The following is a 27,629-nucleotide window of genomic DNA, read 5'->3' on the forward strand; positions in this document are numbered from 1 at the left end:
AATTAAAAATGGATTATCAGGTTAAAGCTGATCTAAGTCAAACCTTGGGAACATAGATGCTAAATTAGATACACTTAAAACTTAACATGCAGATCTGACCATATATTTTCAAAATCTGTACATGCTTCCCCTTGGACGCCTTTGAGGAAGCGGGAATAAGTTTGTCTTCTCCAATAATGATAATAATAATGTAGTTATGATCATGGTTTTGCATAATATCTAGAATCCTTCTTATTATTTCAAATCAAATGTATTTTTTCATTGGGCTGTCTTATTTATTTAAAGTCATTGTTTGTATTAATAACAAGGTTATTTAGAGGATTTGCACTTTTCAAAAATTATTAAAATCAATAGTTATTTAAATCTATTTTCAAAATGATATCCATTCTCTAGTTTAAACTTCAAATTTTGATTTTGATTTTGATTTTGATATATATTTTTTTAATTTATAACCAGGTATCCGGATAAACAGCGGACTAGGCCCGTATTTGAACTTTGCCTAATCCATAGACCATGGTCTTGTCCTGTCCAAGTACTAATCCTGGGGCATGTGCAAGTGCAATGCCTACACATCACATGCACTAAGTAAGTGAGGGTGTGCCCGTAGGGCCGTTAGGGTGCATCCTCGTGGGTTGCCCTTGAGAAATTAATGCTCATATCACTTTGCAAAAACTAAAAATTTTGACACGAGAATTTGACGGGGCAAAGCCCACAAATTTTAGAAATTGAATTTTGACAGTCCTTGACTGTTGAAAATTTTCATGTTCCCTAATTTGACGGCTTAGAACCATCACATTTCTGCCATCCTCCATTAATTTGACAGCTTCGGTCCATTGAAAAAATTATTTGACAATAAAAAATTTGATGCCTTGGTCCGTCGAATTTTATGAAATTGGATGGCCTTAAGCTGTCAAATATAGATTTTTTTCACATTGTGTGTTGGGTATCAGATTCACGACCTATGGGTATTATATTTTGGCTGTGATGAATATATTTCTTTGTATATGGTCATTGGGTCAAGACTAGACTTGCCGCCTAGTTTTAATGTCTAGGAATCAAATATGAGTGATTTTTTTCTAAGCAAAGAAATTATAAATCAAATATAAGGAAAGAGAGAGAGAGAGAGAGAGATTAGTTTACCCCCAAAATAAAATTAAATAAGATAGATAAAATTCCATAATTCCAAAAAAGACACGTAAGATAACTTGATTAACATTAGAATATTGACAAATTATGGCAGAATATAACATGCAAATCATAATCTAATTGCTAGAAACAATGGAAAAAAAATAGTGATGTACTGCTTGAATAGGAAATTCAAAGAGACAATTGGGGGATTTTACCAGGCACTCGCTGAGAACACCAAACGGCTTACTTGGATGAGCAGGAATAGATCAGCCTGTGATGGCCAAAATAAGCAAATATAAACTGTTATTTCTCTAGGCGAAGGCATTGACACGATTGACTGGTTCTGGCTGAACCCAATTAATTTCTATAGTGCAGGCTAAAACACAAATTGGTGACTTTCTGGAAATGACCCTGAAGTTTTTGAGGTCCACTGGGTTACCAAGTTATGTTAAATCATAAAGTATCTAATCTGTTAGCTTAGCTTCATGAATAACACGCCTACTTCAACCGATTAAATGAAACTTGGCCATGATTATAACATTTTGGCACAAAATATTTCTGTTGGTTCGAAGAATACATGTACACATACAGTAAAACATAATCAGACATGTCTAGACATATAACCTGTTGCCACATAATTGTCCGCTCAAAGTTGCGTTAGCAAAGTAAGTGGGAATTAGACTATCATCGATTAATGCGGGTAATATTGTGCACAAACTACCATATTTGCATGATCATTGAACTTGGAATATAAGCTTCATTTCATCCAACCCACATTTATATCGAGCTAAAAAATATAGTATAATATAGAAGGTTTCTCTGAGACATGTTTGCAAGTACAAATCCCTACATTTCAATCGGTAGATATTCTTGATAGAGGAAGAAACATTTACCATATGGATGTTATGTGGCATGGTCCAAAAAGTAAATAAGAAATCATTTAGGAGGGATAATTAGGGGTACAACTCTAATCAGCAACTTTATTACCTTTACGGCCAACAAAATAAATAAATAAATAAAAATCACATTCAAAGGTTAGCAACTCTATTACTGAAGACCTCATCAATTAATTATCTAGAAGGCAAGACAATAACAAATCCACTAGCCTCCCTACACCTCCACTTGGAAAGATGCCTGTTTTCATTTGTGCCTTGAGGATGAGCTAGTAGCTCACCTGTTGTCCAACATTGTAGAGGTGTCCCTAAACGTTTCCTCAAAAAAATTGGGTCGCTAACATTTTTAACCAATGATGTAAACCCACCAAATGATTGCAAACCCATAAAGGGCTTTCTATTTTCTCCATCACAACCATCTTTAATGACTATCTTAGATGTATAAACAGCACCTGAAGAAATACCTTGCCTCCTAACACACAAACAAAACAAGAAATCCAAAAAATATCAAACCTGAAAATGACACTCTTCTCTTAGTAAATAGATTTAACACTGTTTCAGTGGCAAAGTTTTATTATCCTGAGAACACATGCAGAATTAAATTTCCAATTTTCCATCCCTATTGTGGTCTGTAGTGAGGAGATCCATTGTCCCCAGATCTATTTGTCATTGTCGAAGAAGTTTTCAGTGAACCAAAATAAAATCCTATTCTGGCTCCAGATGAAGCCGAATTCCATCCCATGCACCTTCTCTTTGGTGATGACCGATTTATTTTCTCAAAAGCTACTATGTGATCCCTTCACAATCTAAGGAGATTCCTTTCAACTTATGAAATGGCTTCAGGAATGTAGCAACTAGAAAAAAGGTAAATTTTTATGGGCAAACTTACAAATGAATGAGCTATTCAATAGGTTTGGGATATCTAGGACTTTATGGATGGTAAGCTTCCATCTACTTATTTGGGCATTTGTCTTTTCCCTAAACGGGTGCCTAATCAGAGCTGTGAAAATCAGGTTAGAAAAATTGGCAAGAGGTCTCTCTGAAGGGGTAGATTAACTTTGCTAAAACATGTCCTCTCTTCTATGCCAATTTATTTTCTATCAATCCTTCCTATTCCCTAGATATGGTTACTGAAGTTATTGTGAGACATTTTGCTAAAATCCTTTCGGGTGATGTAAATGATGGAAAGAAAGCCCATTTGTGAGGCAATATTCACAAATCTTGCATGACTAATCTCTGTAGGAGAATTAGAAAAGAGGATAACCTTTGGAGCCATTTTTTGCTGAAAAAAATGTTCCTAATGGAAGGTTGGGGATGAATGCATGCTCCAGTTAGGTGCGGTTAAATAATCTAGACTTAAAATAGCCGGGATGATGAAGCATACTATGTCCAAATCAAAACATATTATTTGAGTCAATAGTAATACCTGGATATTGAGTGAAAATTTGCTTGGTGGCAGATTATTGATGAGCGAGAGTTTTCTAAATATGCTCTTTGATGTCAAGATCAAAGATGTCTTTCGGAATGGAGATTAGGACATTGAGAAAATAACCCAGGAGCTTGGTCAAGACATTGGTAAATTTTTAAGTGATAATCCCCCATCATTTGGGATGGGTGAGAGGACTGTTTCGCAGCTAATCCAACAGTTCAAGAGCTTTTTTCGATTAAAAATGTATGGAATTCCATCCACGGGCATGGCAAACTAAACAGAAAGTGGTAGTTTGCACGGAACTCTTATGTTCCAACAAAGATGAAGTTCTCGCTGGGAGAATTCTACGCCAAGCATGCCTGGTAGATTCAGTTCGTATGAAGAGACATTCTCATATGGAATCTAGGAGTCTCTTGCTCAAAAGTGGTGGAGACAATATCATTTATTTTTCAAATGCCAATTTTCTCAATTAGTACAGGGACCTCTATACTTGTGGCATTTGAGGAAATTATTCCTAGGAATTTCTCGCTATCTTGGTAACTTGGTTACTAGCTTGGAGCAATGAAAATGGTTGCTGTATGGTTGGTCTACTTCTCAAGGCATGTTTCTTTATGGGAAATATGGATATCTAGTAATAAAGCTTTCTTCAAAAGATTGCTGCTAGGTTCTATCATCTCTTGTGGTCAAAAATAGTTTTTGATGGATTCGGGAGCATAATGGTAAAGCTATTCCAAAATCAAGAGTGAAGGCTCTAGAATCTATTATCTTGCCAAATATGGATCTATACAAATGCAGAGCCATTGAGGAGATCAGTGATATTATGTATTTATTGGAAAAAACTGGTACATTCTTGGAGAAATATAAATTTGGATGGCTCGAGTATGGGAAATCCACGAAAGCCTAAGAGTGGATGCATTATAAGGTGTGAAAGCGGAAAATTTTTTATGGCTGTCTGGCACTTTCTTGGGTTAGTTGATGAATACAATGGGTGAGTTCTAGGCTTTTTCAGGATATCTTCAAAATTTTAAGTTTGAAGACATAAACATTATTCTAGAGTCAAACTCTTTACTTCTTTTAAATGTTATAGAAGGAGGAATCCATCCATGAAGGGGGAATCAAGTTTTATATATAAGTGGTTTGGATTGATTAGTATTGTGTAAAAGCTCCCTTCGACCAATCAAGATTGATAAACTACGAAGATTAGAACACATAAAACAAAGAACACAAAGAACACAAGATTTACGTGGTTTGGCAAAATTGCTCACGTCCATGGGCGGCGATGATAATTCTTTATTGATGAAAACTGCGAAAATACAAATACAACTTTTAGGACTTCTAAACTTGGAATATATGTAGCATCCTAAGGCAAACACATGCATTTTTTTATTACGAAAATGCCCTGAGAAGTTGTACGGACACATACGGCCCTACACCCCGATTACAAGATAGCCTCAAAAGACTCAAGTTAGGGCCATAAACCAACAATAAAAGTATGCTAATTGGTCAATCAACCCCATTTATAGGGAAAGGAATATAATGTAGCAAATGGTTTCACAACGTAAAAGAAGCCCATATTCAACAAAGGCGTCAAAATTTTCATTGTCAATTTTCTTTTTCTCCAGGCAGAAACTGTCAAATTAATGGAGGATGGGAGAAATTCGACAGCTCTAACTGTCGAATTTGGGGACCAAAAAAAATTCAACAGCCTTAGGCCCCTTAGACCATAGAAATTGGATTTTTAAAATTCGTGGGCCTTGACCTGTCAAATTTTCCCAATTTTCACGTAGTGTTTAGCTATCCTGGCATCTCAATCCTAGTTGTTGATGAATTTTTTTTTTTTTTTTGATGGGTGCTACCCCCAGCTAAAGTATTTCAATTAAATGCTTATGATGTAGAATATATACAATTCTAACTAGTTTCCTAATTCTATTAGGATTTGTTTTTATTTTCTAATTACGTTAGTAGTACTATTACCTGTTCGTCCCTATTTTTGTTTATATTCATTTTTATTCTATAGGCTATAACTGGAAGTGCTTAGAAGTATCCAATTGAATTATAATAGATTTCAAAGCTAGTATTACATTATAAATAGATTAGAAAGTTACATTTAAATATTATAGAATATTTCTAAGTTGTTATGCTAGAGTTATATATATAAGGAGTTCCAGAAACGAAATTCAATGATTTCCAAATGAAGATTTCCAAGATTTCTCTGTTAATTACTTTTTAGTTTTATGCTTTATTTTCTTCAAGACTATTGCTTTTAGTCTATTGATTCAAATTGATTTTTTGTGTTCCATTAAATACAATCTCATAATTCCTTTCAAATCTATTGATTTGCACGCTTCCGTTACGTCAGGTATATCATAGCTCTTACTTACTATTATCCACAAAAGATGGTTGTTAAAGGTATTTTTTCACAAAATTTTATCTAAAAACCCAATTGGAAGCCAAATTGTAGAAGTTTGAAAAAAGAATCACCGATAAAATTATGGCTATATTGGAATCACATGTTCAACGCATAGTTATCAACACCATTGAGAATCAAAAAGGTAAGAAAAACTTTGGAGATGTAAACCACAATGATACCCACCAGTCCTCCGTCAATTCCCCTCATAAATCAACCCCTAGAAGCTCTTCTAGAGAGGCCAAACTCCCTCAAAACAAGAACCTTTCCCCTAATTTTTGTATTGCCCAAATATTACTATTCCCACATCTCATACCACTCTCCTTCAACTTCTAGTCATACTGCATCATTCTTATACCCTCAAAATAAAATCCCTCACCCTCCAACAACCACATATCAACCCCACAAAATGTTTCTTATAATCCTAACCCTCCATATATCCGTTAAAACCCATTAGACAACTTTAATGACCCCTCAAGAACCATATCAATCCCATATATGGATTACATAGATGAATTGGATCCCTATACTATCCCTCCCACCACCAAACATCCTATTTTGACTATGATAGACTCACTTACCCCCATATTGCGAATCCAATGAAAGACGATGCCATTCTCCCCCACCCACAAATCAATTCTTCTATGATTTTGAGGAGGTTGAACAAATGTTAATGAATACCAGATAACCCACCCCAACATCCTCACAAGAATGGGCAACAAGAGTGATCATTTGAATATAGGCTTAAAGTGGATACTCTTACCTTTAATGGATTTTTGTACATTGAAGACTTCCTTGATTGGATTTTTATTGTTGAAAGGTTATTTAAATACATGGAAATTTCAAAGGATAAGAAGGTTAAGCTTATGGCTTTTAAGTCAATCGGGGCAGCCTCATCTTGGTGGGACCATCTCGAACAGGATTGACTACATCAAGGTTTTTGAGTAGGGCAATCATGGCCAACCATGTAGCAATTACTTAAGTAACAAAACTTACCACTGGATTACATTCAAGCCTTGTTCATCAAAATAAAAAATTGTAGGCAAGGATCCCAAAATGTATAAGAATATATTAATTACTTCTCTTATCTTATTGTAGAAAAGATAATTATCAAGTCTCATAATGAGAGCTTGACAAATATTTATAATAACTAATGTGTGACTGGACATAAATGTCCTTACATAAAAATAAATAGAAAACTCATAATAAACTACATTATTTCCAATACTCCCCCTCAAATTGGAAAAAATATATCAACTAAGCCTAGTTTGACAATATGAGAGTTAGTGACAGAAGAATCAATAGACTTCGTAAGCATGTCGACAAGTCAATTTGAAAAAGATACAAAGATTGTTTGAAGAGCACCAGATCTAACTTTCTCCTTGAGAAAGTGATCATCAACCTCTATCTACTTGGTTCTTTCATGAAGAATTGAGTCAGAAGCAAGCATAATAACAAATTTGTTGTCACAAAACAAGGTGGAAGAATTAGAGACGGGAAATCTCCAACTCTGTCAGTAGAGATCTAAGCCAAATAAGCTCACATGTGTCAAGGGCCATAACACGATACTTAACTTTAGTAGAAGAATGGGAAATCACACTCTATTTCTTGCTTTTCCACGAGATCAAATTACAACCATGAAAAGTACAAAAACTAGAGGTAGATCACCTATCTGTAAGATAACCAACATAATCAGCATTAGTAAAGCAAGACAAAGGAGGTTAAGTAGTGGACAAGTAGTATAACCCAAGACCAAGACGTGACTTTAACTAGCGAAGATTATGATAAATAACATCAAGATAAGAAGTGCGCGGAACATGCATGAACTGGTTAATCACACTAACCACAAAGGTAAAATCTAGTCTAGTTTTAATCAAATAGATCAGACGACCTACTAGTCTTTGATAAAAAGACTGACAGATAATAGATCACCAGATTCAACATGAAGACGATGATTCTAATCCACTGGAGAAGTAAGACGACAACGAAGCATACCAGTATCTTGAAGAATATCCAATGTGTATTTACACTAAGATAACGAAATACCACAATAAAAGAGGGCCACTTCTATCCTCAAGAAATATTTGAGAGAACCGAAGTCGTTAACCTCAAACGCATAACCTAATAACATCTTTATCCTGTCAATCCACTTTGCATAAACTCCAACTAAGATAATATCATCCTCATAAATCAGAACAATGGTGCAACAACCATCTAATCTTCAACAAACAAAGCAAGTATGATCTGAGTGGCATTTAGAGAACTCCATAGATAAAATAAACTCAGAAAAACACTAAAACCAAGCTCTTGGAGACTGTTTTAAGTCATATAAAGTTTTAAGAAGGCGACATACTTTTCTAGAATACTCCTCTTGAAGATAAAATCTAGGAAGGGATTTATATAGACAACCTTAGTTAGATCACCATTCAAAACAACTTTTTTCACATCGAGTTGGTGAAGAAGCCATGAGTAACATGCAACTAAAGAGATAAGAAGGCAAACAATAGAAAGTTTAGCTACATGAGCAAATGTAGCGCTAAAATCCTTTTCTGGAGTCTATGTAAATCCCTTAGTAACTAGGTAAGCCTTGATCAACAGTGCCATCTGCCATATACTTGACATTGAAAACCCATTAACAGCCAACAATCCACTCCCTAAAGGGAAAGGGAACAAACTTCTAGGTATGATTCTTATACAAAATATCAATCTCATTAATCTTGGCTATTGTCCATTGAAGATCTCGTAAAGCCTCTAAAATAGATTGGGAAATTCTAATAGAAGTAATAACGACAAAGTAGGCTTGATAAGAAGGAGAGAGTCCTTGATAGGAAACATATTGGTCAATAGGATGATTAGTAACACACCACCATTTACCTTTGTGAAGTGCAATATGTAAGTGAGTTAGAAACAGTTGGGCTAAGAGCAAGGGTATGAGATAATATACCTAAGTTCAAGGAGGAGGTTGGAAAGGTTGAAAAGGGGTGAGGGCAATGAGAGTAAAGCTTAAGTGTTGAAGAAATTGGATCGAAGATCGGAGAAGACAACATTATAGGAAGAGTAGAAGAAGAGTCATGCAAAAAAAATGTGACATGAAAGTAGGGAACATTTAAAAAATGACATCCATAGAATAAATGACACGATAAGAAATAGGGTCATAACAAAGATACCCTTTTAATATGGATGAGTAGCCTAAGAAAACACACCTAGTGGTTTTATCATCTAATTTCGTATGATAATGGGTGCGGTTCAGAATAAATCAAGTACACCAAAAAACTCTTAAGTGTAATTGGAAAAAATATGTTATCAGGGCGAAAAACATGAAGAGGCACTTGTCCCCTTAAGGTACGACTCGGAACACGATTAAGAAGAAAAGTCGCAGTGAGAACCGCCATTTTCCAATATAATTTAAGAACATGCATGCCTCGAAGAAGGTAACAGACAATGTTCATAAAGTAGCGGTTCTTTGAGTAAATTGGTAAAATATACCATGTTTATGAAGGTGAGAGCAAATCCCATCTGAAATATATTCACCTCCATTATCAGATTGAAGAGCTTTAACAGTGCTATTGTATTGAATCTGAATCATTTTAAGAAAGTTAACAAAAATAGTAAGCATTTCAGACCAATATTGCATCAAGTAGACCCAAGCACAATGAGAATAGTTATCGGTAAATGTAACATAATACCGATGATCAGTAAAAGTAGCAATAGGGGAAGGCTCCCGTACATCAGAATGAACTAAAACAAACATAGTGGTAAATCAATGCATGCGAGGGATATATGAAGTACAAGTATGTTTGGAGAGCTCATACATAGAACACTAAAACTTAATTGGAAACCAACCTTCAGAGAAACCCAATACCCTCCCACCACTTGGATGCATCTAATTATGGTAGATTTGTGCAAGAATAATTGGCCACTCCACATTTAATTTTCGAACTAAAGCTTTCTCAAAAGTTTTTAGAAAACCCCAAAGATTAACCAACGATTTTTTTGGTAACCTTGCAAGTTCCCTACAATTGAATAATTCCATTACTTTAAATCCCTCTTCAATCTCTCCATTTTCATAAAAAATCTGAAAAGTGGGGATTCAGAAGCCTTGGGCTCCCAAGATTTCTAAACAATCTTTAAGAAATTTGGTCAATCAACACAAAAATCTAAATTGCCTTGGGCTACTGGGAGGCTTTTCAATATATATCAACAAAGGAAATGATCTAAACATAGCATAAGCACATGCTTAACCACATGATTGCCTGAGACAGTAATCAAATTTGGGGAATCCAGGGCCTTATCCAATCTTTCCCAAAGCTGAATAGATTGATGCCTATTGTTAAACCATATAAATTTATTACCCTCGAAACCCACATTAACTAGCCCCAAGGAAGAAATAAAACCACCAAATTCCACCATAACCGAATGATTATGATGTAGGCCTCCTCCCCCTCCCTCCGCTTAACAATGATAGAGTTGAATAACCTACAATCATCAATATTTCTGAGTTCGAGAACTCTTGAGAAATTTTCCCCATCTCTTTTCGATCAACCACAAAATATGCTCGTTTGACGACATAAACCTTTGCAACATGGTCATCAATTAATACTTCCAACAAGTAGACTTGTGCTTGGAATTTTAACATCTTAAGTTTAGACGAATGACCAAGCCAAAATACCAAGATTGATTCGCAATTACTATTTGTGTCATTGTTAAAAGATGCGTACTATAATTTATTAATAATACTTAAGATATTATTTGGTTTATTAGGCATTGGCTCCAATAGAGTGATAAAGTAAGGATTGATTACTTTCTATTTTAAATTTCATTAATATTTCTTGGGATGAAGAGTTCAGGACACCCCTAAAATTCTAAATAATGGCATTCATGGTAAAAATAATTGACGTCTAACCTAATTAGATAGAGAGATCTCGTCATTAAAGGAGCTCCAAGTGAAGACCACAAAAACTCCTACATTTTCAATCATCCACTAAATTTCTTACCATCATGATATGATGTGCAATCTCATATATGAGGATTTTCAAAGTCTTGTGGGTGAGTTGGGTCAACTTCATTTAGAGGTGGGATAAGAACTTATATTCTTGCTTTTTGAAGCACCGAATCAACAGCCACATCTTGATCCACATCATCTGGAAAGTTGTCCTCGATAATATCGTTTCTTCTTTTCAGATCCATATTAGGATTCTCTTGAAGATTTTCTTGAGTGCAATTTTGGAGACCAACATTTCTGAAACACACCAGACTAAGACCACACATTCTCATTTGTCCATGTGCATTGAAAAACATGCCAAAATTATGAGAATACCCACAATATGCACATTGGGATATCCTTTAATACACACACAGACCAATGGGACCATGTGGCCTTGGTGTGGTCTTTAAAATCATACTTGATTTTCTTTATCAATAATAAGAGTGCAATTTTGGAGACTCATTAAGACCCCACATTTCCATAGGTCCACATGTATTGATGGGCATCCCAAAGAAACGAAAATACCCACATTATGTAGGTTGGGATGCCTTTCAATACACTTGAACCAATGGGAATGTGTGGTCTCAATGCCTCCAAAATCGCACTCCAATAATATGTGGTTCCTCCATAATAAGAAGTTTACCTTTTCTAATAAAAAGAAATTGAATTTTACTGTTTCCTCAACAACAAAATCTTCACAATCAGACAATTTTATAGGAGAGTCCACATCGATCGGTGGTTCAGCAACAAAGGCCATGTCATATTTGTCTTCTTCCTCCTCACTTTCAGAAATTGGATTTGCTTCAAACTCTTTTCCTTTAAATTTACCTTCTACAATAACTTTCATCCTAAATGAGTAAACTGGTTCTATAATAAGTAAACCTTTAGGCTTCCAAATTTTATTCTTCTTAATCACAACCGGATTGGACTCCTCCAAAACAATATCAACTTGATTAATCTTGCACGTCGGTGCTTTACGGCCTTTTTTATAACATGAATTAATGCAATAATCTAGCAATGACACATAATCAATAGGTTGCCAAAACCCATTGGTTTCGAGCCCAATCCATGTTCTCTTAAGATCCTAAGATAGAGTAAGACACATACTCTAACTGCATTCAGCCTAGTTCCCTTCCTTGTAGCTTCATCTATTGTGAGCACTTCACCTACCACTTAAGATTTTTATCCTCATAAAAAAAATAAGGAAGATCCTGGAATGAAATGCACCATGGAATGACAAAGGTCTTTATTTGAAGGCCTATTTAACAGAGACCATTTGAAAACTCACATGAACAACCCAGCAATATCAATTCCTTAGTTCATCCAAAAAGTTTTCAAGTTTTCCAATAATGAGAAATTCAGAACATGCTTAAATGCATCACAACTACCCTTTATTTTCCATCCATTTATAGCTTCACGAGTCACCACAATGCCTAGACGAAACCTTCTCTCAGCCCATCTTCCTTGAAAAACTTACCTACTAGAGAAAACTTGAATAGCTTCAAGCCTGTAGCTTGAGCACCCTGTTCATTGAAGAGAATTGTTGGTTCACCAAAACTAGAAGAGGGATGTCGGATAGCAAGGCCATCATCTTTCTTAGTGGCATAATCCATTGTTACTATATCTGCAAAGGATTTCCATGGATCCATATTCACTCACATAGCAATATGAACTTCAATCTCACCAAAGAAGCAGACCATAACCAACTCCAAAGAAAGATGGGAAGTCAATTGGAAGTGGAAGAGATGGATGATCCTCATCTCTCCAATCAAAACACCAACCCAACATAGTTAAGGGGTCAATCCCCCAAGGACCATGGAGATCTTGGAACTTCGATGAAGAAAATGAGCAACCCCAAATGACTTCCACTACTTGAAAATTGGAAAATTCGACAAGAAAATTCAACAAGCAAAGGCCCACGAATTTTAGAAACTAAATCTCAGTGGTGCATAGCCATTGAAATTTTAATGTTCCCCATATTCGATAGCTTAGAGCTATCGAATTTCTCCCATCCTCCGATAATTTGAAGGTTTCGACTCGTAAAAAAAAAATTGATGCCTTGGTCCGTCAAATATAGGCTTTTTTCACGTTATGAATTCCATCCTAGATTGATCGTCTCACTCCTCTCCCAGCTTAAGCTTGAATAATAAACAGAGTCTTTAACAAGCTTCATTTGTTCATTGACTCCACTCCACATATTCCTCTTTCTTGCTATGTTAAAAAAAAAGCAGGTGTACATATAGACAAGTACGACAAGTATATCATCAACACAATTAGTAGGACCCCTCTTGGTATTCATAGCATATCATTGTTAGTTGCGTCTATGTGCATGTGCATATATACATCAACACAATTACGTACCTCTTTGTTCAAAGTTTGAAATTATGTTTAGGTGATATTAGAGTCTAAAGTGCTTTGCCTGAAAGTAAGCAAAAGTAACATGTTATCTTGATATTTGAGTCTCAAATACTTGGCCAGAATGTAAGAAAAATAACTTGTTATCTTTATTTTTATTGTGTTTGCTAATCAAACGAACTTGTTATCTAAAGAAATTTTAATTGAACATTATGATCTGTTAATATTTCATGTGTATAAAGTAATGAATGTATTGAGAGATCTAGAAGGAAACTATGATATCCTTGCTTATGGGAATGCCTATCAAGGTTTATACATATCCTACAAAAGTTCCTCAAAGTAACCGCCTACAAACACCAAATTGCTAAATTCATTGAATCGCCAACCTGGTTTACACCACCATGGCTCTCACACGGCCTAGCTTTGTGAATGATGCACCACCTTAAATAGCTTCAATGAAACTAATTAAGGAATCATTATTAAATGTTGGCATTTGAATATTTCCATTGGTTGGATGAACACATGTATTGTGGCAATTTGAGCGTATGTGTCAATTTCAAAGAAGATAACAGGTTGTCCCTTCTATCCCACATTTCAAAGAAGATAACAAATCTGAAAGAAAAGCTTCTCACAGAAGGGGATGGGTTGCCCATACTATTCCATATTTCATCCTCAAATCACAACATGAAAAGAGGCCATATTTGAGGACCCAAGGCTGTCAAATTTCATAAAATTCGACAGATCAAGGCGTCAAACTTTTCATTGCCGATTTTGTTTTTTGACGAGCCGAAAACGTGAAATTAATGGAGGATGGAAGAAATTCGACGGTTCTAAGCTGTCGAATCGGGGAACATAAAAAATTTCGACAGTCATGGGCTGTCAAAATTCGATTTCTAAAATTCGTGGACCTTGGCCGATTGAATTTTCTTGTCAAAATTTCCAATTTTCACGTAGTGAATTCCCGTAAACCTTTTGTCCATCCTTCCAATCCCCAAGAGTGTCTCGGCCCAACTTCAAAAGTAATTTGCAAATTTTTTTGGGGGTGAAGGAGATGGGGGTAATCAGAGGATCTAGTACATTGGAAATCGATTACTTCACCAAAATGCAAAGGTGGCTTGGGGCTTGCTGACATTCACAAATCTGAAATTATTTGAATTATGTTGGAGTTTACTATCTAAAAAGAGTCTCTAGAGTGATTTTATTAAAGTGAAACACACCATTAATGGGGACAATTGGTTGACTAACATAACAAGAGGTGGAACAATAATATGGAGGGCAATGGCAGGAGCTCTATGGCATACTATTTTGAAGTTTAGATTTGTTGTGAATAAGTATATGAAATTTTATGCTATGAAGATGCCAACTTGGTTAAGTTGGTAAAGGTGTGTGTAGTGTCGATCTCATGACCTAGGTTCAAATCTGGTAGAAAGCACTTTAAAATTGACATCCAAGTTCTAACCACCTTGCTTGCCTAGCAAAAAATAGCACAGTTTATGATATGTTCCATAGGTGGAATGATACACCCACTTTGATTGATCGATTTTTAGGATATAAATTGACCAAGGTATATGGGAGAAAGGTGGGTGGAAAATACCAAAGCTTATTGAATATTTTGGGAACGAAATGGTTTGCTGGATTGCAAATTTGGAAAACTGAACCAAGGTACATATGGTAATTAAACTAGTTTGGTCTTCTATTCCATCAAGAATTCTTTCAACTAAAGGGACATGGAATTCTGTCAGAGACGAATGGGTAATCCGAAAAAAGTGAAAGGTGCATTGCATTAATTGGAAATCAAAATTGGCTACTGAGATCAAGATATTTCATTGGAAAGTTTTGCATCAGGTGTGTCCAGTTGAAGACTTCCATACTTCTTTGTTGGTATGTCTGGTGGAAGATTTCCATACTTTCAACTTATTTTTGTATGTCCTCCATGCTTATTTGAACTTGGGTGGAAAATCTTGAGGTGCTATATGAGGAAAACTAACTTCCTGATTAGTATAATGGACTATTTGGAAGGTGAGTGATGCGGATGTATTTGAAGAATCCAAAGCTTCATTTGAGTTGGCAAAGGGAATAATAATCAGATGGCTGGAAGAATTAGAATCTATTATTAAGCCAATCCATCTTCATTAGATGACATAGTTAGAGAACTATGCTAGAAGATCAAGTCCTTCATTGGGCAATAATTTAGCAATAGAAGAAGGCCTATAATGTGGAGAAAACCACTTAAAGACTGACTTAAGCTCAATATAGATTGTTCAAGTATAGGTAATCCCGGACCTTTGGGAGGGGGACTCAGAGTAACTTTGTACAGGAGGAAACATTTTTTTTTTTTTTTTTTTTGTAATCAAAAGAAGGCTAGAAAAGCTACTAAAGCAAGATGAACTTGGACTAATGTCTCCAAAATTTGCTAGATAGTCAGCCATAGAGTCCACACATTCTGCATTGTCCATAGAAGATTGGCTAGCACCTTGTGAATCCTAAACAACCAATGGTTGAGAGCTCATAGAGAAACTTCCCCATCGAGCCCATTAACTAATAGTAAAGAGTCCAATTCAATGATAACCTTTCTATTAGAAAGATAAAACCTTCCCGAGGTTTGGGATAAGGCTCTACATTCCACCAAGTTATTTGTAGAATCCCCAAATAACCAAGTAGCTACCTGAAGAAGATTCCCATCCTCATCCCTTAGAACTCCTCCACCACATTCAATTTAACCCAGCCTTTAAATATGTTAGTAGTTGGTTCTTTAGGGAATATAAAGGAGTTCAGAGCATTATTGAAGAGCTTGAAGTCATTTAAAGTTGAAGAGAAATGCATTGTTATAGCTAGAATCTGATTCGAAACAGGTAGTAATAGGGTACTTGGTCATTTTCCTTGGAAAATTGATCACATTATGAGAACTATTATAGGTTAATGGAGAGGTGTCCTATGTAGCAAGCAATGGTAATTTTGTTACAGATACTAATGTCAAATTCTCATCATCTTTGGGTTCTACTATATTGTACTTGACTAAGGGGTATTTCATTGGTCTTCCTGTGTTACCAATCTTTGTAATTAAGGGTATGTCTATTTGTATCTTGTAAATCTTGTCTTCTTATTTATAAAATCTCACTTTATCCAATAAAAAAAAGTATTGCGAAACACAATCAAACATGCTTAGGATATGAACAATTAGTGTTGGAAATGTGGACAAACTACCACACTCGCACAATCTTCCAACTTGAGTATTGTTAGCTTTGTTTCATCCAACCACGTTTATAAATAGGGTACAATAGGAAAGGATTATCAAAACCATTTTTCCAACTACAAATCCCCACGTTTCAATTGGTAAATTGTAATGCCTTGTAAAATTAACAAGAATGACGAAGATACATGGGATTTTCGAAAAAAAAAATATGATGTTCGAATTTTCAAATCTCTTAAGAAAATTGAACTTGATCAAATTGACTTCAACATTGATTCTGAAACCGTAGAAAATCATGGTTTAGATTGTTAAATCAGACAATCAAGTAAAAATCGGCAGACCCAATGAAAAATCGAAAATCGTGAAAAAACGATATTTTTCAAATAGTGGAATTTTGAGGCAAAAATTATGCCATTAAATAAAGCACAAAATTGACCATGTCAACAACATGTTGACCCCCCCCCCCCCCCAAACCTCTCCCACATAAAGTTGACACTTGGCATCAACACTAGCTAACTAACTAACTAACCCTAGTTAACCTAATCCTAATTAAACTAACATAAGACCAGTAACCATAACTAACCCACCTAATATAAACCTTTTTAACAATATTATCTCATTTCCTCCCTAACTATATAAAATTTCACTTTGACACACTCTCCTCTATTACATTGTCTTTCAAATTTAAAATTAACACATACATGATTATCATTGGAATATAAATAAACAATTTCAAAATATTTTGTAACACATAATGACTACTTGTGAGAAATTATAAATTTCTTATCCTTGATGTTTCTTCTAACTTGATTTGAGCTCCCAAAAGTAGTGTTACCATCCCTCTTCTTACTTGCTTAATGATTAACTCCAACCAAGCTTCTCTTAGCCTTACAATGGAGGTGGTAGTAATGGATTTGTGAGGTGGGTGTGTATGTATGAATATTTTTGTGAACTTGAAAATTGAAGGAGAGTGCCAAAGAGTATAGTGTGCCATATGGTAACAATTTTCTTGAATTGTAGAGAGAAAATTTTGAGAACGAGGTTTGGAATGGCTTATATTGGGTGGGTGAACAATAGATAGTTGACTTTAATTAGCTTAACTAGGATTAAGTTAGCTAAGGTTAGTTAGTTGACTAGTTTTGGTGTCACGTGTAAACATGTGGGGAGAGATAGGGGGAAAAGGTGGAGTTGTTTACCAAATGACATTGGCCCAACCACTCCTTAGTCAACATGTGATGTATACACTACAATTTCAGGCTTTCCATTGGAAGGTTACAAAACTTTGAATGTCACGTGCGAATATTCCATTTTTATTCGTTTTTCATGCTCTATCTAGTGTAGTAAGTTTCACCCCAAATTCCACCATTTGAAAATTCTTGATTTCCCACGATTACCAATTTTAAATGGCTTCGTTGAATTTTGCTCTAGCATCCGATTTGAGGCATGCTAATAATCTAACTTATGTTTTCAACGATTTGATCAAATTCAAGTTCCTATAAAAATTTGATACATCAATTTTCAGCAAAAAACCCATGTATTTCCTCAAGATTCATTTAACTTTATAGGTTATTATAGATTTGCAAAGAATATAAAATATCTTTATATTCTCCTTGCACCAAAATAGGAGAGTTGCCTTCTTGGACCTGTAATACCTTCTTTTTTGGGTAGTTTATAGTCCATGATTCATAAATATGGGTCGCGTTCGGCAACCAACGCTGGGAACCAAACTTTGTCCTACATGGCTTAAAAGTTTCAGATTGAGCTGATTTTTTGTGAGGATGATCTCCTTGTGATTTTTTGTGAGGATGATCTCTACAAGGAGATCATCCTCACAAAATTAAATTCAGGCCAATCTGAAACTACTAACCCCATCAAAAGTGGCTTACAAATTAATAATAAAAACTCGACGGTCCATAATTCTAAACCACTTTTGATGGGATTAGAAGTTTCATATTAGGATGATTTTTATGAGGATGATCTCCTCACCATAGAGATCATCCTCACAAAAAACCAGCCCATTCAAAAACTTCTAACCCATATAGGACAAAGGCGTTGGCTCTGTGTTGGTTGTCGAACGCTACCCCATAAATATTGTTCATTTTAATTCCATCTTCTACCCTCGAGACAAACCTAGTTATTGGACCCCTTTCTTCTTGGACTGCCATGTCAGCCTTCCTTAAAAAGAACCTCCTCGACACAAGTGTGCTTGGTCAGATCAACACCTGGGTAGAAAGCATAATCACCATGCATTTCAGCTCCTGATTCTTAATGTTTTCCAATCACCTATTTACAATTTATTATTCAAACACATGGGAGAGCCTATAGTGACCCATAGTCACTTCCCGCTATGCTGACATGCCCAATTTTATCCACGACAACTAGGAGAACACCACTAGTACTAAGGCATTTGTACAAACAGATGGAGAGATATTTACTTCTTTTACTTTTTTCTTCCTTAAAACAGTTTGCTAGCCTTCTTTCCTCCAATTCACTTATCTTCTCATTATTTGAGGGACCCTCCGGAGATTTTAGGTATCCAACCCTTTTTAACTAATTTATGAGGCCATTGACCTTTGGATGTAGAGTGACCAAAGATTTTGCATACCAAACAATATATTGTATCCATTTAAGCACAAGATTGGCAATAGTCTTCTGCTAAACCACGATCCATTTTAAGAGTTAAAAAGGGGGCACTAACTTGATTGTAAATCTGGTGAAAAAGATTCCTTTACATTATCCAAACACATAATTAGTATAAAACTCCAAAAATATTTTGGAACCCCCATAGAACGTCATCAAAGGAGGGATTGAGGCTGCTACATGATCTTCAATTTCAAATGAGTGCCAAAGGTTGAGGATTAGCATCTTACCTAAAATATTCCATGGCCCTTTCTTATGAAAAAGATCACTAGCTTCAATTCATCCTCCACATATTTGAAGTATATAACACATGGTTATCCTTAGAGAAAATCTAGAGAGATCCCTTGATTTTCAACTGTTTCTTTAACCAAATTAAAAGGAAAGTGGTTGTAAAAGAAATTTTCTATGAGACATTTGTCCCATATGGCAATACCTTCATTCAACAATTGTTTAGGGCGTTTTGTAGTGATTCAATCTTCCACAAATTTTTGTTTGAAAAAAACCAGTTTAAAACATTCTCTTGAAGAAGCTTTAGTTCCATACCTAGCTATGGTACCCTTTGAAGGAGCATTCTTCATTTCCCTAATGTTGCTGGCAAAATCAAGCCCATCCATGGTTGGCAAAATTAAAAACCCTAAAAAATTCCCTTATACACTCCTATTCTCCTCCAAGAACCATTTATCTGAGTCTTCATCCATTAGTGAGTTTGGAAATAATAAGAAAACTTACGCAATGTTTGGAAAGTGTTGATCATAGTGATTTGTGCTTCCCATAGCATATGATAAGTTCAAATAGGCTAAATTAATATTTAATCCACTGATAGTCTATACCATTACATGATATGCAATCTGCATCAAGTAGGAGAATTTCTATAAATTTCCTCAGCAATCGTTCTAAAAGAATACTTGGTGTGGTCACCATGGTTTTAAATCTTGACCGAGACCGAGACGAGTCATCTGATACGTATCGGTATAGTCCACCAATGAGATGGATAGACAATTCAATGTATCATACGAGATTTTAAAACCCAAGTTCATTTTTCTCATTGTTGAATGAGACGTCTCAAATGTATCGGAAAACTCTTCCGAGATGACTCGGTCTCGTTCACGGATGAGAGGAGACGTCAAAACAAGTTTTAAAACCATGGGTATGGTACCTCAAACTAGTAAAGGAGTGATTTTAGTGGTCTGGTTACATCTATCTTCATCAACTAGACAGATTTCCTGCTTAGCCTTGAAAAAAGTGAAATAGTGATTAGACAATGGATGACAAGTAAGATATTTTCTTCATAATAGAGGGTCCACTCACCACTTTAGAATTTACCCAAGAACCTTGAAAACAAATCTCAACTAATCAAACAAGCAAACCATAGAGCCATGAGTTGGGACTTTTCTTCTCCTTTTTATCTTTTTTTTTCTTTAGTTTCACCCAGTTATAAGGATTGAAAAGCGAACTGCCAATAAAGGAAAGAATACATCATGGATAGGATTCTAAAACAATTTTACTTCCCCAAACATTTAGTTGTGCACCTTAGTAAACATGTATTAATCAATCACAAAGTAAATTCAAAAAGAAATGCTCAAGCATTATATGTGTGGGCATGTTAAATATAAAGCTCTACATCATCATCACCAATGTGAGAATTTTGCAATGCATTGCTTGGCCAACCTGCTTGTCAGTCTTCTTCAGTTTCAGCAGTGGCGAAGAGTTTTTCAGCTAGATGTCCTCAACTTTCCATTCTTTACAAAGTGGATTGCCCGAAACTGTCATTTTTTTGAATGTGGAAGTGTTTCTATTGGTTTGTTAAAAAGGGAACTCCAGTAGTGTATGAAACTTGATTTTGTCTCTAAGCCTAGGCATTCTATAAGCACGAAAGAGTGAATTAATTTACAAGGTGATGGGTTTCCAGTTGATGGGAGGTAGTAGTCCTAAATTCAGGATTGTGGCGTGAAGGAAACTGGACCATGGATGGTTCAAAATTAATATGGATGGTTCGTGCTTGGAGAATCCAGATCCCTCCAGAGGGTTAAGGGATTGGAATGGAAATATGTTACTCATGGCTGTTAGAACGTTTGTAACTTCAAAATTTGTCAGGAAGGAAGGTAGTTATTGAATTAGATTCAATGCATCTGGTTAAGGGCCTGAAAGGTGGTACCCTTCTGTGGTGGATGGACCACTTGATTAAAACTTCAATATAGAGAGATTATCATCTGCGACTTAGAGAGCGATTCATTCATAGAGAGAAGGGACTATGGTGGCTGATTCTCTAGCAAAATTTGCAACCTCTTCTAAGTCATCTGGTATTTTTTCTTCCTTTGCTGATTGTCCTTTTATCAGTGAGAAAAGTTCTAATGGGAGACCATGTTTCTCTCCCTATTTTTTGGCAATTTGTAATTATAGGGGTATCCCCCTTTCCTTTTGTATCTTGAATTTTATTTTATTTTCTAAGCAAGCAAAGGGTCAAATTGATATAGAAAAAGTGAACAACAATGGCTTAGGGCATATGTCCAACAAAACAATCTTGGACTCAAGAAGCTCCAAAAGTTGACACTAAAAAACTTGGGCAACTGAGGATGAAATTCTTTTTTTATTTCCCCCAAACACTACAAAAAATTACCAAAGAACACACCCTACCATAATAATGAGGGAATCATCTTCTCGATCTAGATTTTGTGTTGATTGGAGGGCCCAAAAAGGGCCAAGAATTTTTTTTCTCCTCGATATACCCTGCAGATACCTTGATTTCGGTTCAGATTTGATTTCCCATTTGTCTCTCTTCAGAGCAAGCTAATCCTATAATATCACTCTTTGATTCCTCCCACAACGATTGCTTTTCCATCGATTCCAATTCTGAATGGGTTTGGTCATCTCCATAACAAAAAACTAAATTTTATGATATGATTAATTTTATTTATTTTTCCTTTTTTGCTAAGTAAGCAAAGAGCATATTAAATGGGAAAAAATAACAAAGGAATTCCTGATATGATCCATGTCTATATAGGAATTCCTGTCATGAAAGAAGGATATTAGGATATACTTGAATGCCTATTGTGATTGATATCCCACAAAAGCTACCCTATTGCATGTGGGGTTGCTTTGGCCTAGGTAGATTCAGTCAGTTATTCAATATGCAATCTTCAAACTGGTTCACACCACAGGGGGCTCACACTGCCTAGCATTGTGCCAATGCACCAAATTCAACAGGTTCAATGAGATGTAGGTACGATTATATATAACATTTTGGCATCTGAAATTTCCATTAAAAAAATTCATTAATTCGATGAAGACATGTACAGATATCATGAAACACAATCTTACATGCTCGGATAATATGTCGAGCGAAAATTGTCCACTTATGGCTGTTTTAACCAATTACTTAGCAATCTACTTCAATTAGTGTTGGCAATGAACACAAACCACCATCGTTGCATGATTTTGAAAAAGTAGATTTGCTAGCTTAGTTTCATACAACCCAGATTTCTAATGAACTTAAAACTAGAGTATAACGTGCCCAGATTCTCAGACATATTTTCATGGAGAAATCGCCTACATTTCAACTGGTAAATATTCTTTGAGAAAGATAAAAATACTACAGGGATATACTGAAGTATATTTCAAAAATAAGAAAGAAAATCATCAAACAAGACAAATAAGAGAAGAACTCTATTGGGAGGGGGATAAATCAACAACTTAAATATATTACTCATCTAGTTCGAAGATAGATAAAAAAAAAAAACTTATAATATTCGATCACATTCCGAGGCAAGCAGCTCTACTACTGATGACCTTATAAATCTAGAAGGAAAGCTCCTTAGACCTTCACTAGGATCCCTGCATCTCCACCATCAAGGAGACCTATTTTCGTCTGCCTGGAGACCATTTTTTTTAATTGAGAGTAACACCTTCTAAGGGTGGAGAGGATTCTCGGAAAATTTCCCAAAAATTCCTTAAAAGACTTGGATCACTAACCTTTTTACCGATGGTGACAACCTATACCAATAATCAAGGGCCTTGCATTATTATTATTATTATTTTTTTCCTTTTGGACTGATATCTGAAAATTATCTAAAATGAATAAACAGCTTAAGAAGAAATAACAAAGTTTTTGTGATAAAGTTACACAATTGGGTCTCATTACCCTGATAAACATAAGGGGGATTAAGTTTCTACCGGATTTCCATCCCTATGTATGCAGGGAGATTTTTGAGGGGACTAAGAAAAAGTACAGAATTTTTGTAGATAAAGAAAGGCAATTACAAAATGGGATCCAAAAATCATTATAACCACTCAATAATTAGCGGAAATAAATGAAAGAAAAGATATAGATGAGATAAGTTGAGGTATTACTCAATCAGAAGGTGTTAGGGAATTCGATGCTTAATTCAAGGAATCACTCAACCAACTAGGGGATTCACTTACCAGCCTCTAGTGTTTCTGCAATACAAGAATCCAAAAAGAAAAAGAAATCTTACACTACTTATAACTATTTTTTCTTGTTTTCTTAACTTATTACATAACATAAGAATCTTAGAAATTAGAACCTAATTAATGATCCCATCATGAAACTTAACAAATCAACATGTGTTCTAAGTTTGGAACAACTTCCAAAAACTTTGAAAATCAACCCCCACATATCGAACGTCCCTCCCTCTCATAGACCTAATTTTCATCATTTTTGTGGTCAAAGTCAACTGCATCATCCCCCTTTCTTGAGACAAAAACTCAACCTCAAGTTTGGTTAGAATTATAAGAGATTAACCTCTCATGAATTCCTTGGAAATCTTCACAAAATCATATGATACTTTCATTTGGTTTAGATATGTCACTTGTGCGATAACGATGAATTGAGGTCATCTTGCACACAAAACAAAACATCAATGATTCAGTCCAGCCTCGATCTCTACACTATTGGCCACAATTTCATTGAGGTCAATTTAACCCTTTGATGCATAGTGGTGCAGGGAGATTTTTGTGGAGAGTCAAAGAAAAAATGTACATAAAATTTGTAGATTGAGAATCCAATTATAAATTGGCATCCAAAGATCATTACAAGCATCCCAAAAAAGGAAAAACAGAACCTCGACTTTGGTTAGAATTATCATGAACTACAAGCAAATCTTCACAGAATCATATGACAATTTCATTTGGCTTTGGAATGTCCATTTGTGCAATAATGATGAATTATTTGCACACAAAATAAAACATCAATAATTCAGTCCAACCACGATTTCCACACTATTGGCTGCACAGTTTCCTTGACAACAAACCCGTTGATGCATAGTGAGGCAGGGAGATTTTTGTAGACTCGAGAAAGAAATGCAAAATATTTGTAGAAAGAGAAATCCAATTACAAAAAAACAAGACATGAGAAAAGATAGATAAATGAGAAAATTTGGACGATCACGAACCAAAGGGGTTAGGGAATCACTCATCTATTTAGGGAATTATTTGACTGATTAAGAGATTCACTCACTCTATAGGATCAAAGCATTATTGTATTATGTTAAGAAAATAATACAAAAACAGATTTTTCTAAGTTACTTATCCTACCCAAACCATCCCACCCTACTTTAGACATCTTTTTCTTGTTTTTTCATCTAATAAATACGCTAAATACTCTATAGGCAAAAACATTGAAATCTTAAAAATTATATCACGCCCCCGATTTAGGATCTAGATTTTTTTAAATCTCGAGGGTGCAGCGAAAAATAAATCAAAATCTAGATCTTCAGAGTTTAAATACCATATGGATTTCCTCCAAATAATTTCGACTAAGTTTTCCCTTATAAATTGGACTTCTGAAAAAAATTTCACCTATAGAAATATATTTGTATAATCAAAATCCATATATCCACAGCATTCCAACTGCCATATCATAATGAATATACATTACTTAAAAAAAATCATAAATATAATTATAAGTAAAAAGTATACATAAATCAACTACACATGTCATATCAATCAATAGTTGTCCACATCATAAACATTAACTCTCACTCTTTGGACATATACATACAAGTAGACATAATACACATGATCCTAATATATATAAAGAAGTTCAAAACTACAAAAATAGTTTCACTAAACTCATATTTCAGCTCACATATAATAGAAATAATGTTCATCATCCTGATCTTGTGACTTTTCTATATATTGTTCTCTATCAAAAATAGCTAGGACATCTATAATATTTTGTTAATAAAGTAAGTAATAAAGAAATTACTTAATAGTAAACTCACATTTCAAATTAATAGTCCTAATATGATGGATAAATAAACTAATCTATTATAAATAATAGAGGTTTTCAAATAAATAAACAAAATGAATAACATTCGAATAGGCTAATCTTTGATAAAATAGTAGCGAAATATCTCCATCTCATAATAAAACAAAATAAACATAAACATATCATAAAAATGTCAATCTTGGTGGTATATTTGATAAAAATAACGAGGTACACGGCCGATACAAAGTATTAATTTGTATATTAATGTTTCATTACTTAACCAGTTTGAACTCATCATTAGTTCCTGATTTTATGGTCGGTAAGACAATTTACCATAATTCGTTGATTGTGTTTTCCAACTCAGGTTAGCCGTTGATCCCTAACGAAAATTGATTGTTTGACTACTATAGATTGTAAATGATTATTTGACAAGTCAACTCCATTGTACCTCTTTAGTATGCATATGTACTCAATCAATTTAGTTATCTACAAACCATCTTTGCATTACAATTTGTTGTTTTCCAATAAAGATAAGATAGGAATTTCTCAAATAGTGGGTAAAATAGTATTCTCAAGTGATATCTTATACTACTAAAAAGAATATCAAATCCTTATTATTCAAAATTAATTAGTTGTTTCTGGAAAGAGTTATCAATTAATCTTATAGGCATTCATTATCCCTTTAATGAATAACAAAAATAATATATATATATATATATATATATATATATATATATATATATATATATATATATATATACCCAAGTATTCTAGAATTATAAACATGTAGCAATATATTATAGTAATAAATCATAAAACAGTAAACATACAGGTACACTATCCTACAGTTGCCATCCTAATTGTATCACATGTTCTATTATAAACTTGGAAGTTCCTTAACACAATCATATCCAGTTGAGAATCTCATTCTCGATTCCAACCAATGGAAAATATCATTTTCGATTCTATTCAATCGAAACTTTCATTCTCGATTTCAAATTTAAACTTAAATATTTCATTTTATTTTAATAGATTATCATCCAATGAAAATACACTTTCAAAATAGGACATCTTAACATTTTTAAAATGAACACTTTATGAAAATTACTATGAAAATTAATTTGTTAAACAAATTGATTTTCAGGTTATACTCACCCAAATTCAATTATTTTTTATGTCACAATATTAAAATATTAGAGAAAAGTTATATGAATTATTCTACAATTTGATGCATGAATTTTGAATTTAATTAATAATAAATTTAAAAATAACTATTAAAATTGAAATAAAATATATTTCATTAAAAACTATACTACAAATTTGAAATTATAAATTTCCTACCTTCACAATTGGGTTTTACACGTCCCTACGAAATTAAAATGATCTTTCTTGTTAATTTTCTCAACGATTCAACAAAATAATCCAATGACTAAGTAGATCTTAATGTTGTGGATATTTTGTTATTCAATGTCAGATCTTAATTCCCATCTAAAATACGTTTAAATCTCAATCGAATGTAATGTAAACGACCCATTATCAAAGCCCACTCGTCTCTTTTTCTATTTCTACTTCTACTTCTTTCTCGTAGTATGAATGAACATCAATTTATATTATAATATATAAAAGAAATACACCTAAGTATATAATTTGTTAACACATTTATAGATTATAATATTATATTACATAATATAATATAATATAATAATATATATATTTATATTCATTACACCTTACCTCTTTAATACTTCAATAATTTCAAATATATCCCTCTTATATAAATAATTATAATTTAACCTAATTTTATAATAAAATTTTATTTTAATATCTTTAATAATAAAAAAAATAATTAAATAATATTTAATTAGACAAATTCAAACTGTGTATCTCAAATTTTCAAAATTCCTCACCGATTATTTTTTATTAGTCAAAATACCCCTTACGCCCTAAATTCTTTTGATTAAGTTAATATTTTCATAATTTATCATATTAAAGTCGGATTTAAGCGTACTTACAATCTAAACGATGCTTTTCAATGCTTTTGAACTCAATAGTAATGTCAATTTTGACTAAAAGAGCTTTTTATAAAATTTTATGTTTTATCTTCTTTGACTAAATATTCTAATTTTTCAATTATAATCATGATAAGGTTTTCTGAATTGTACATTTCTTTTGTCAAATTCTCTTTCTAACAAATCGTTATTTTAGATCGACAATGTTACAATTTATTTTTAATATTTAAAAAAAAATTAAATAAGAAAGTAAGTCAATATAGTTGACTCAATTCCTCGACATACGTAGTAAAATTTCATAACATTACAAATTAAAACCTAAGTATCTACCTTATTTTGAAATACTACAAATTAACATTTGTTCCAAG

At 34.1% G+C, this 27,629-nt stretch overlaps 1 long non-coding RNA gene across 2 annotated transcripts in view; it reads right to left on the reverse strand.

The window, feature by feature from the left end:
* Positions 1–271: 271 nt before the first annotated feature.
* LOC147389169 (uncharacterized) overlaps positions 272–27,629 on the reverse strand; it is a 31,740-nt gene continuing 4,382 nt past the window's right edge. The window contains exon 3 of one of the 2 annotated variants that reach the window (XR_015170490.1): positions 272–1,399. This is a non-coding gene — a long non-coding RNA (uncharacterized LOC147389169). The remainder of the gene's footprint in view (positions 1,400–27,629) is intronic. The other variant, XR_015170491.1, reaches the window with a different exon arrangement.

Source organism: Akebia trifoliata, chromosome 12, assembly GCF_017979445.1.
Source record: "Akebia trifoliata isolate Shusen 1 chromosome 12, ASM1797944v1, whole genome shotgun sequence".
Taxonomy (NCBI): domain Eukaryota; kingdom Viridiplantae; phylum Streptophyta; class Magnoliopsida; order Ranunculales; family Lardizabalaceae; genus Akebia; species Akebia trifoliata.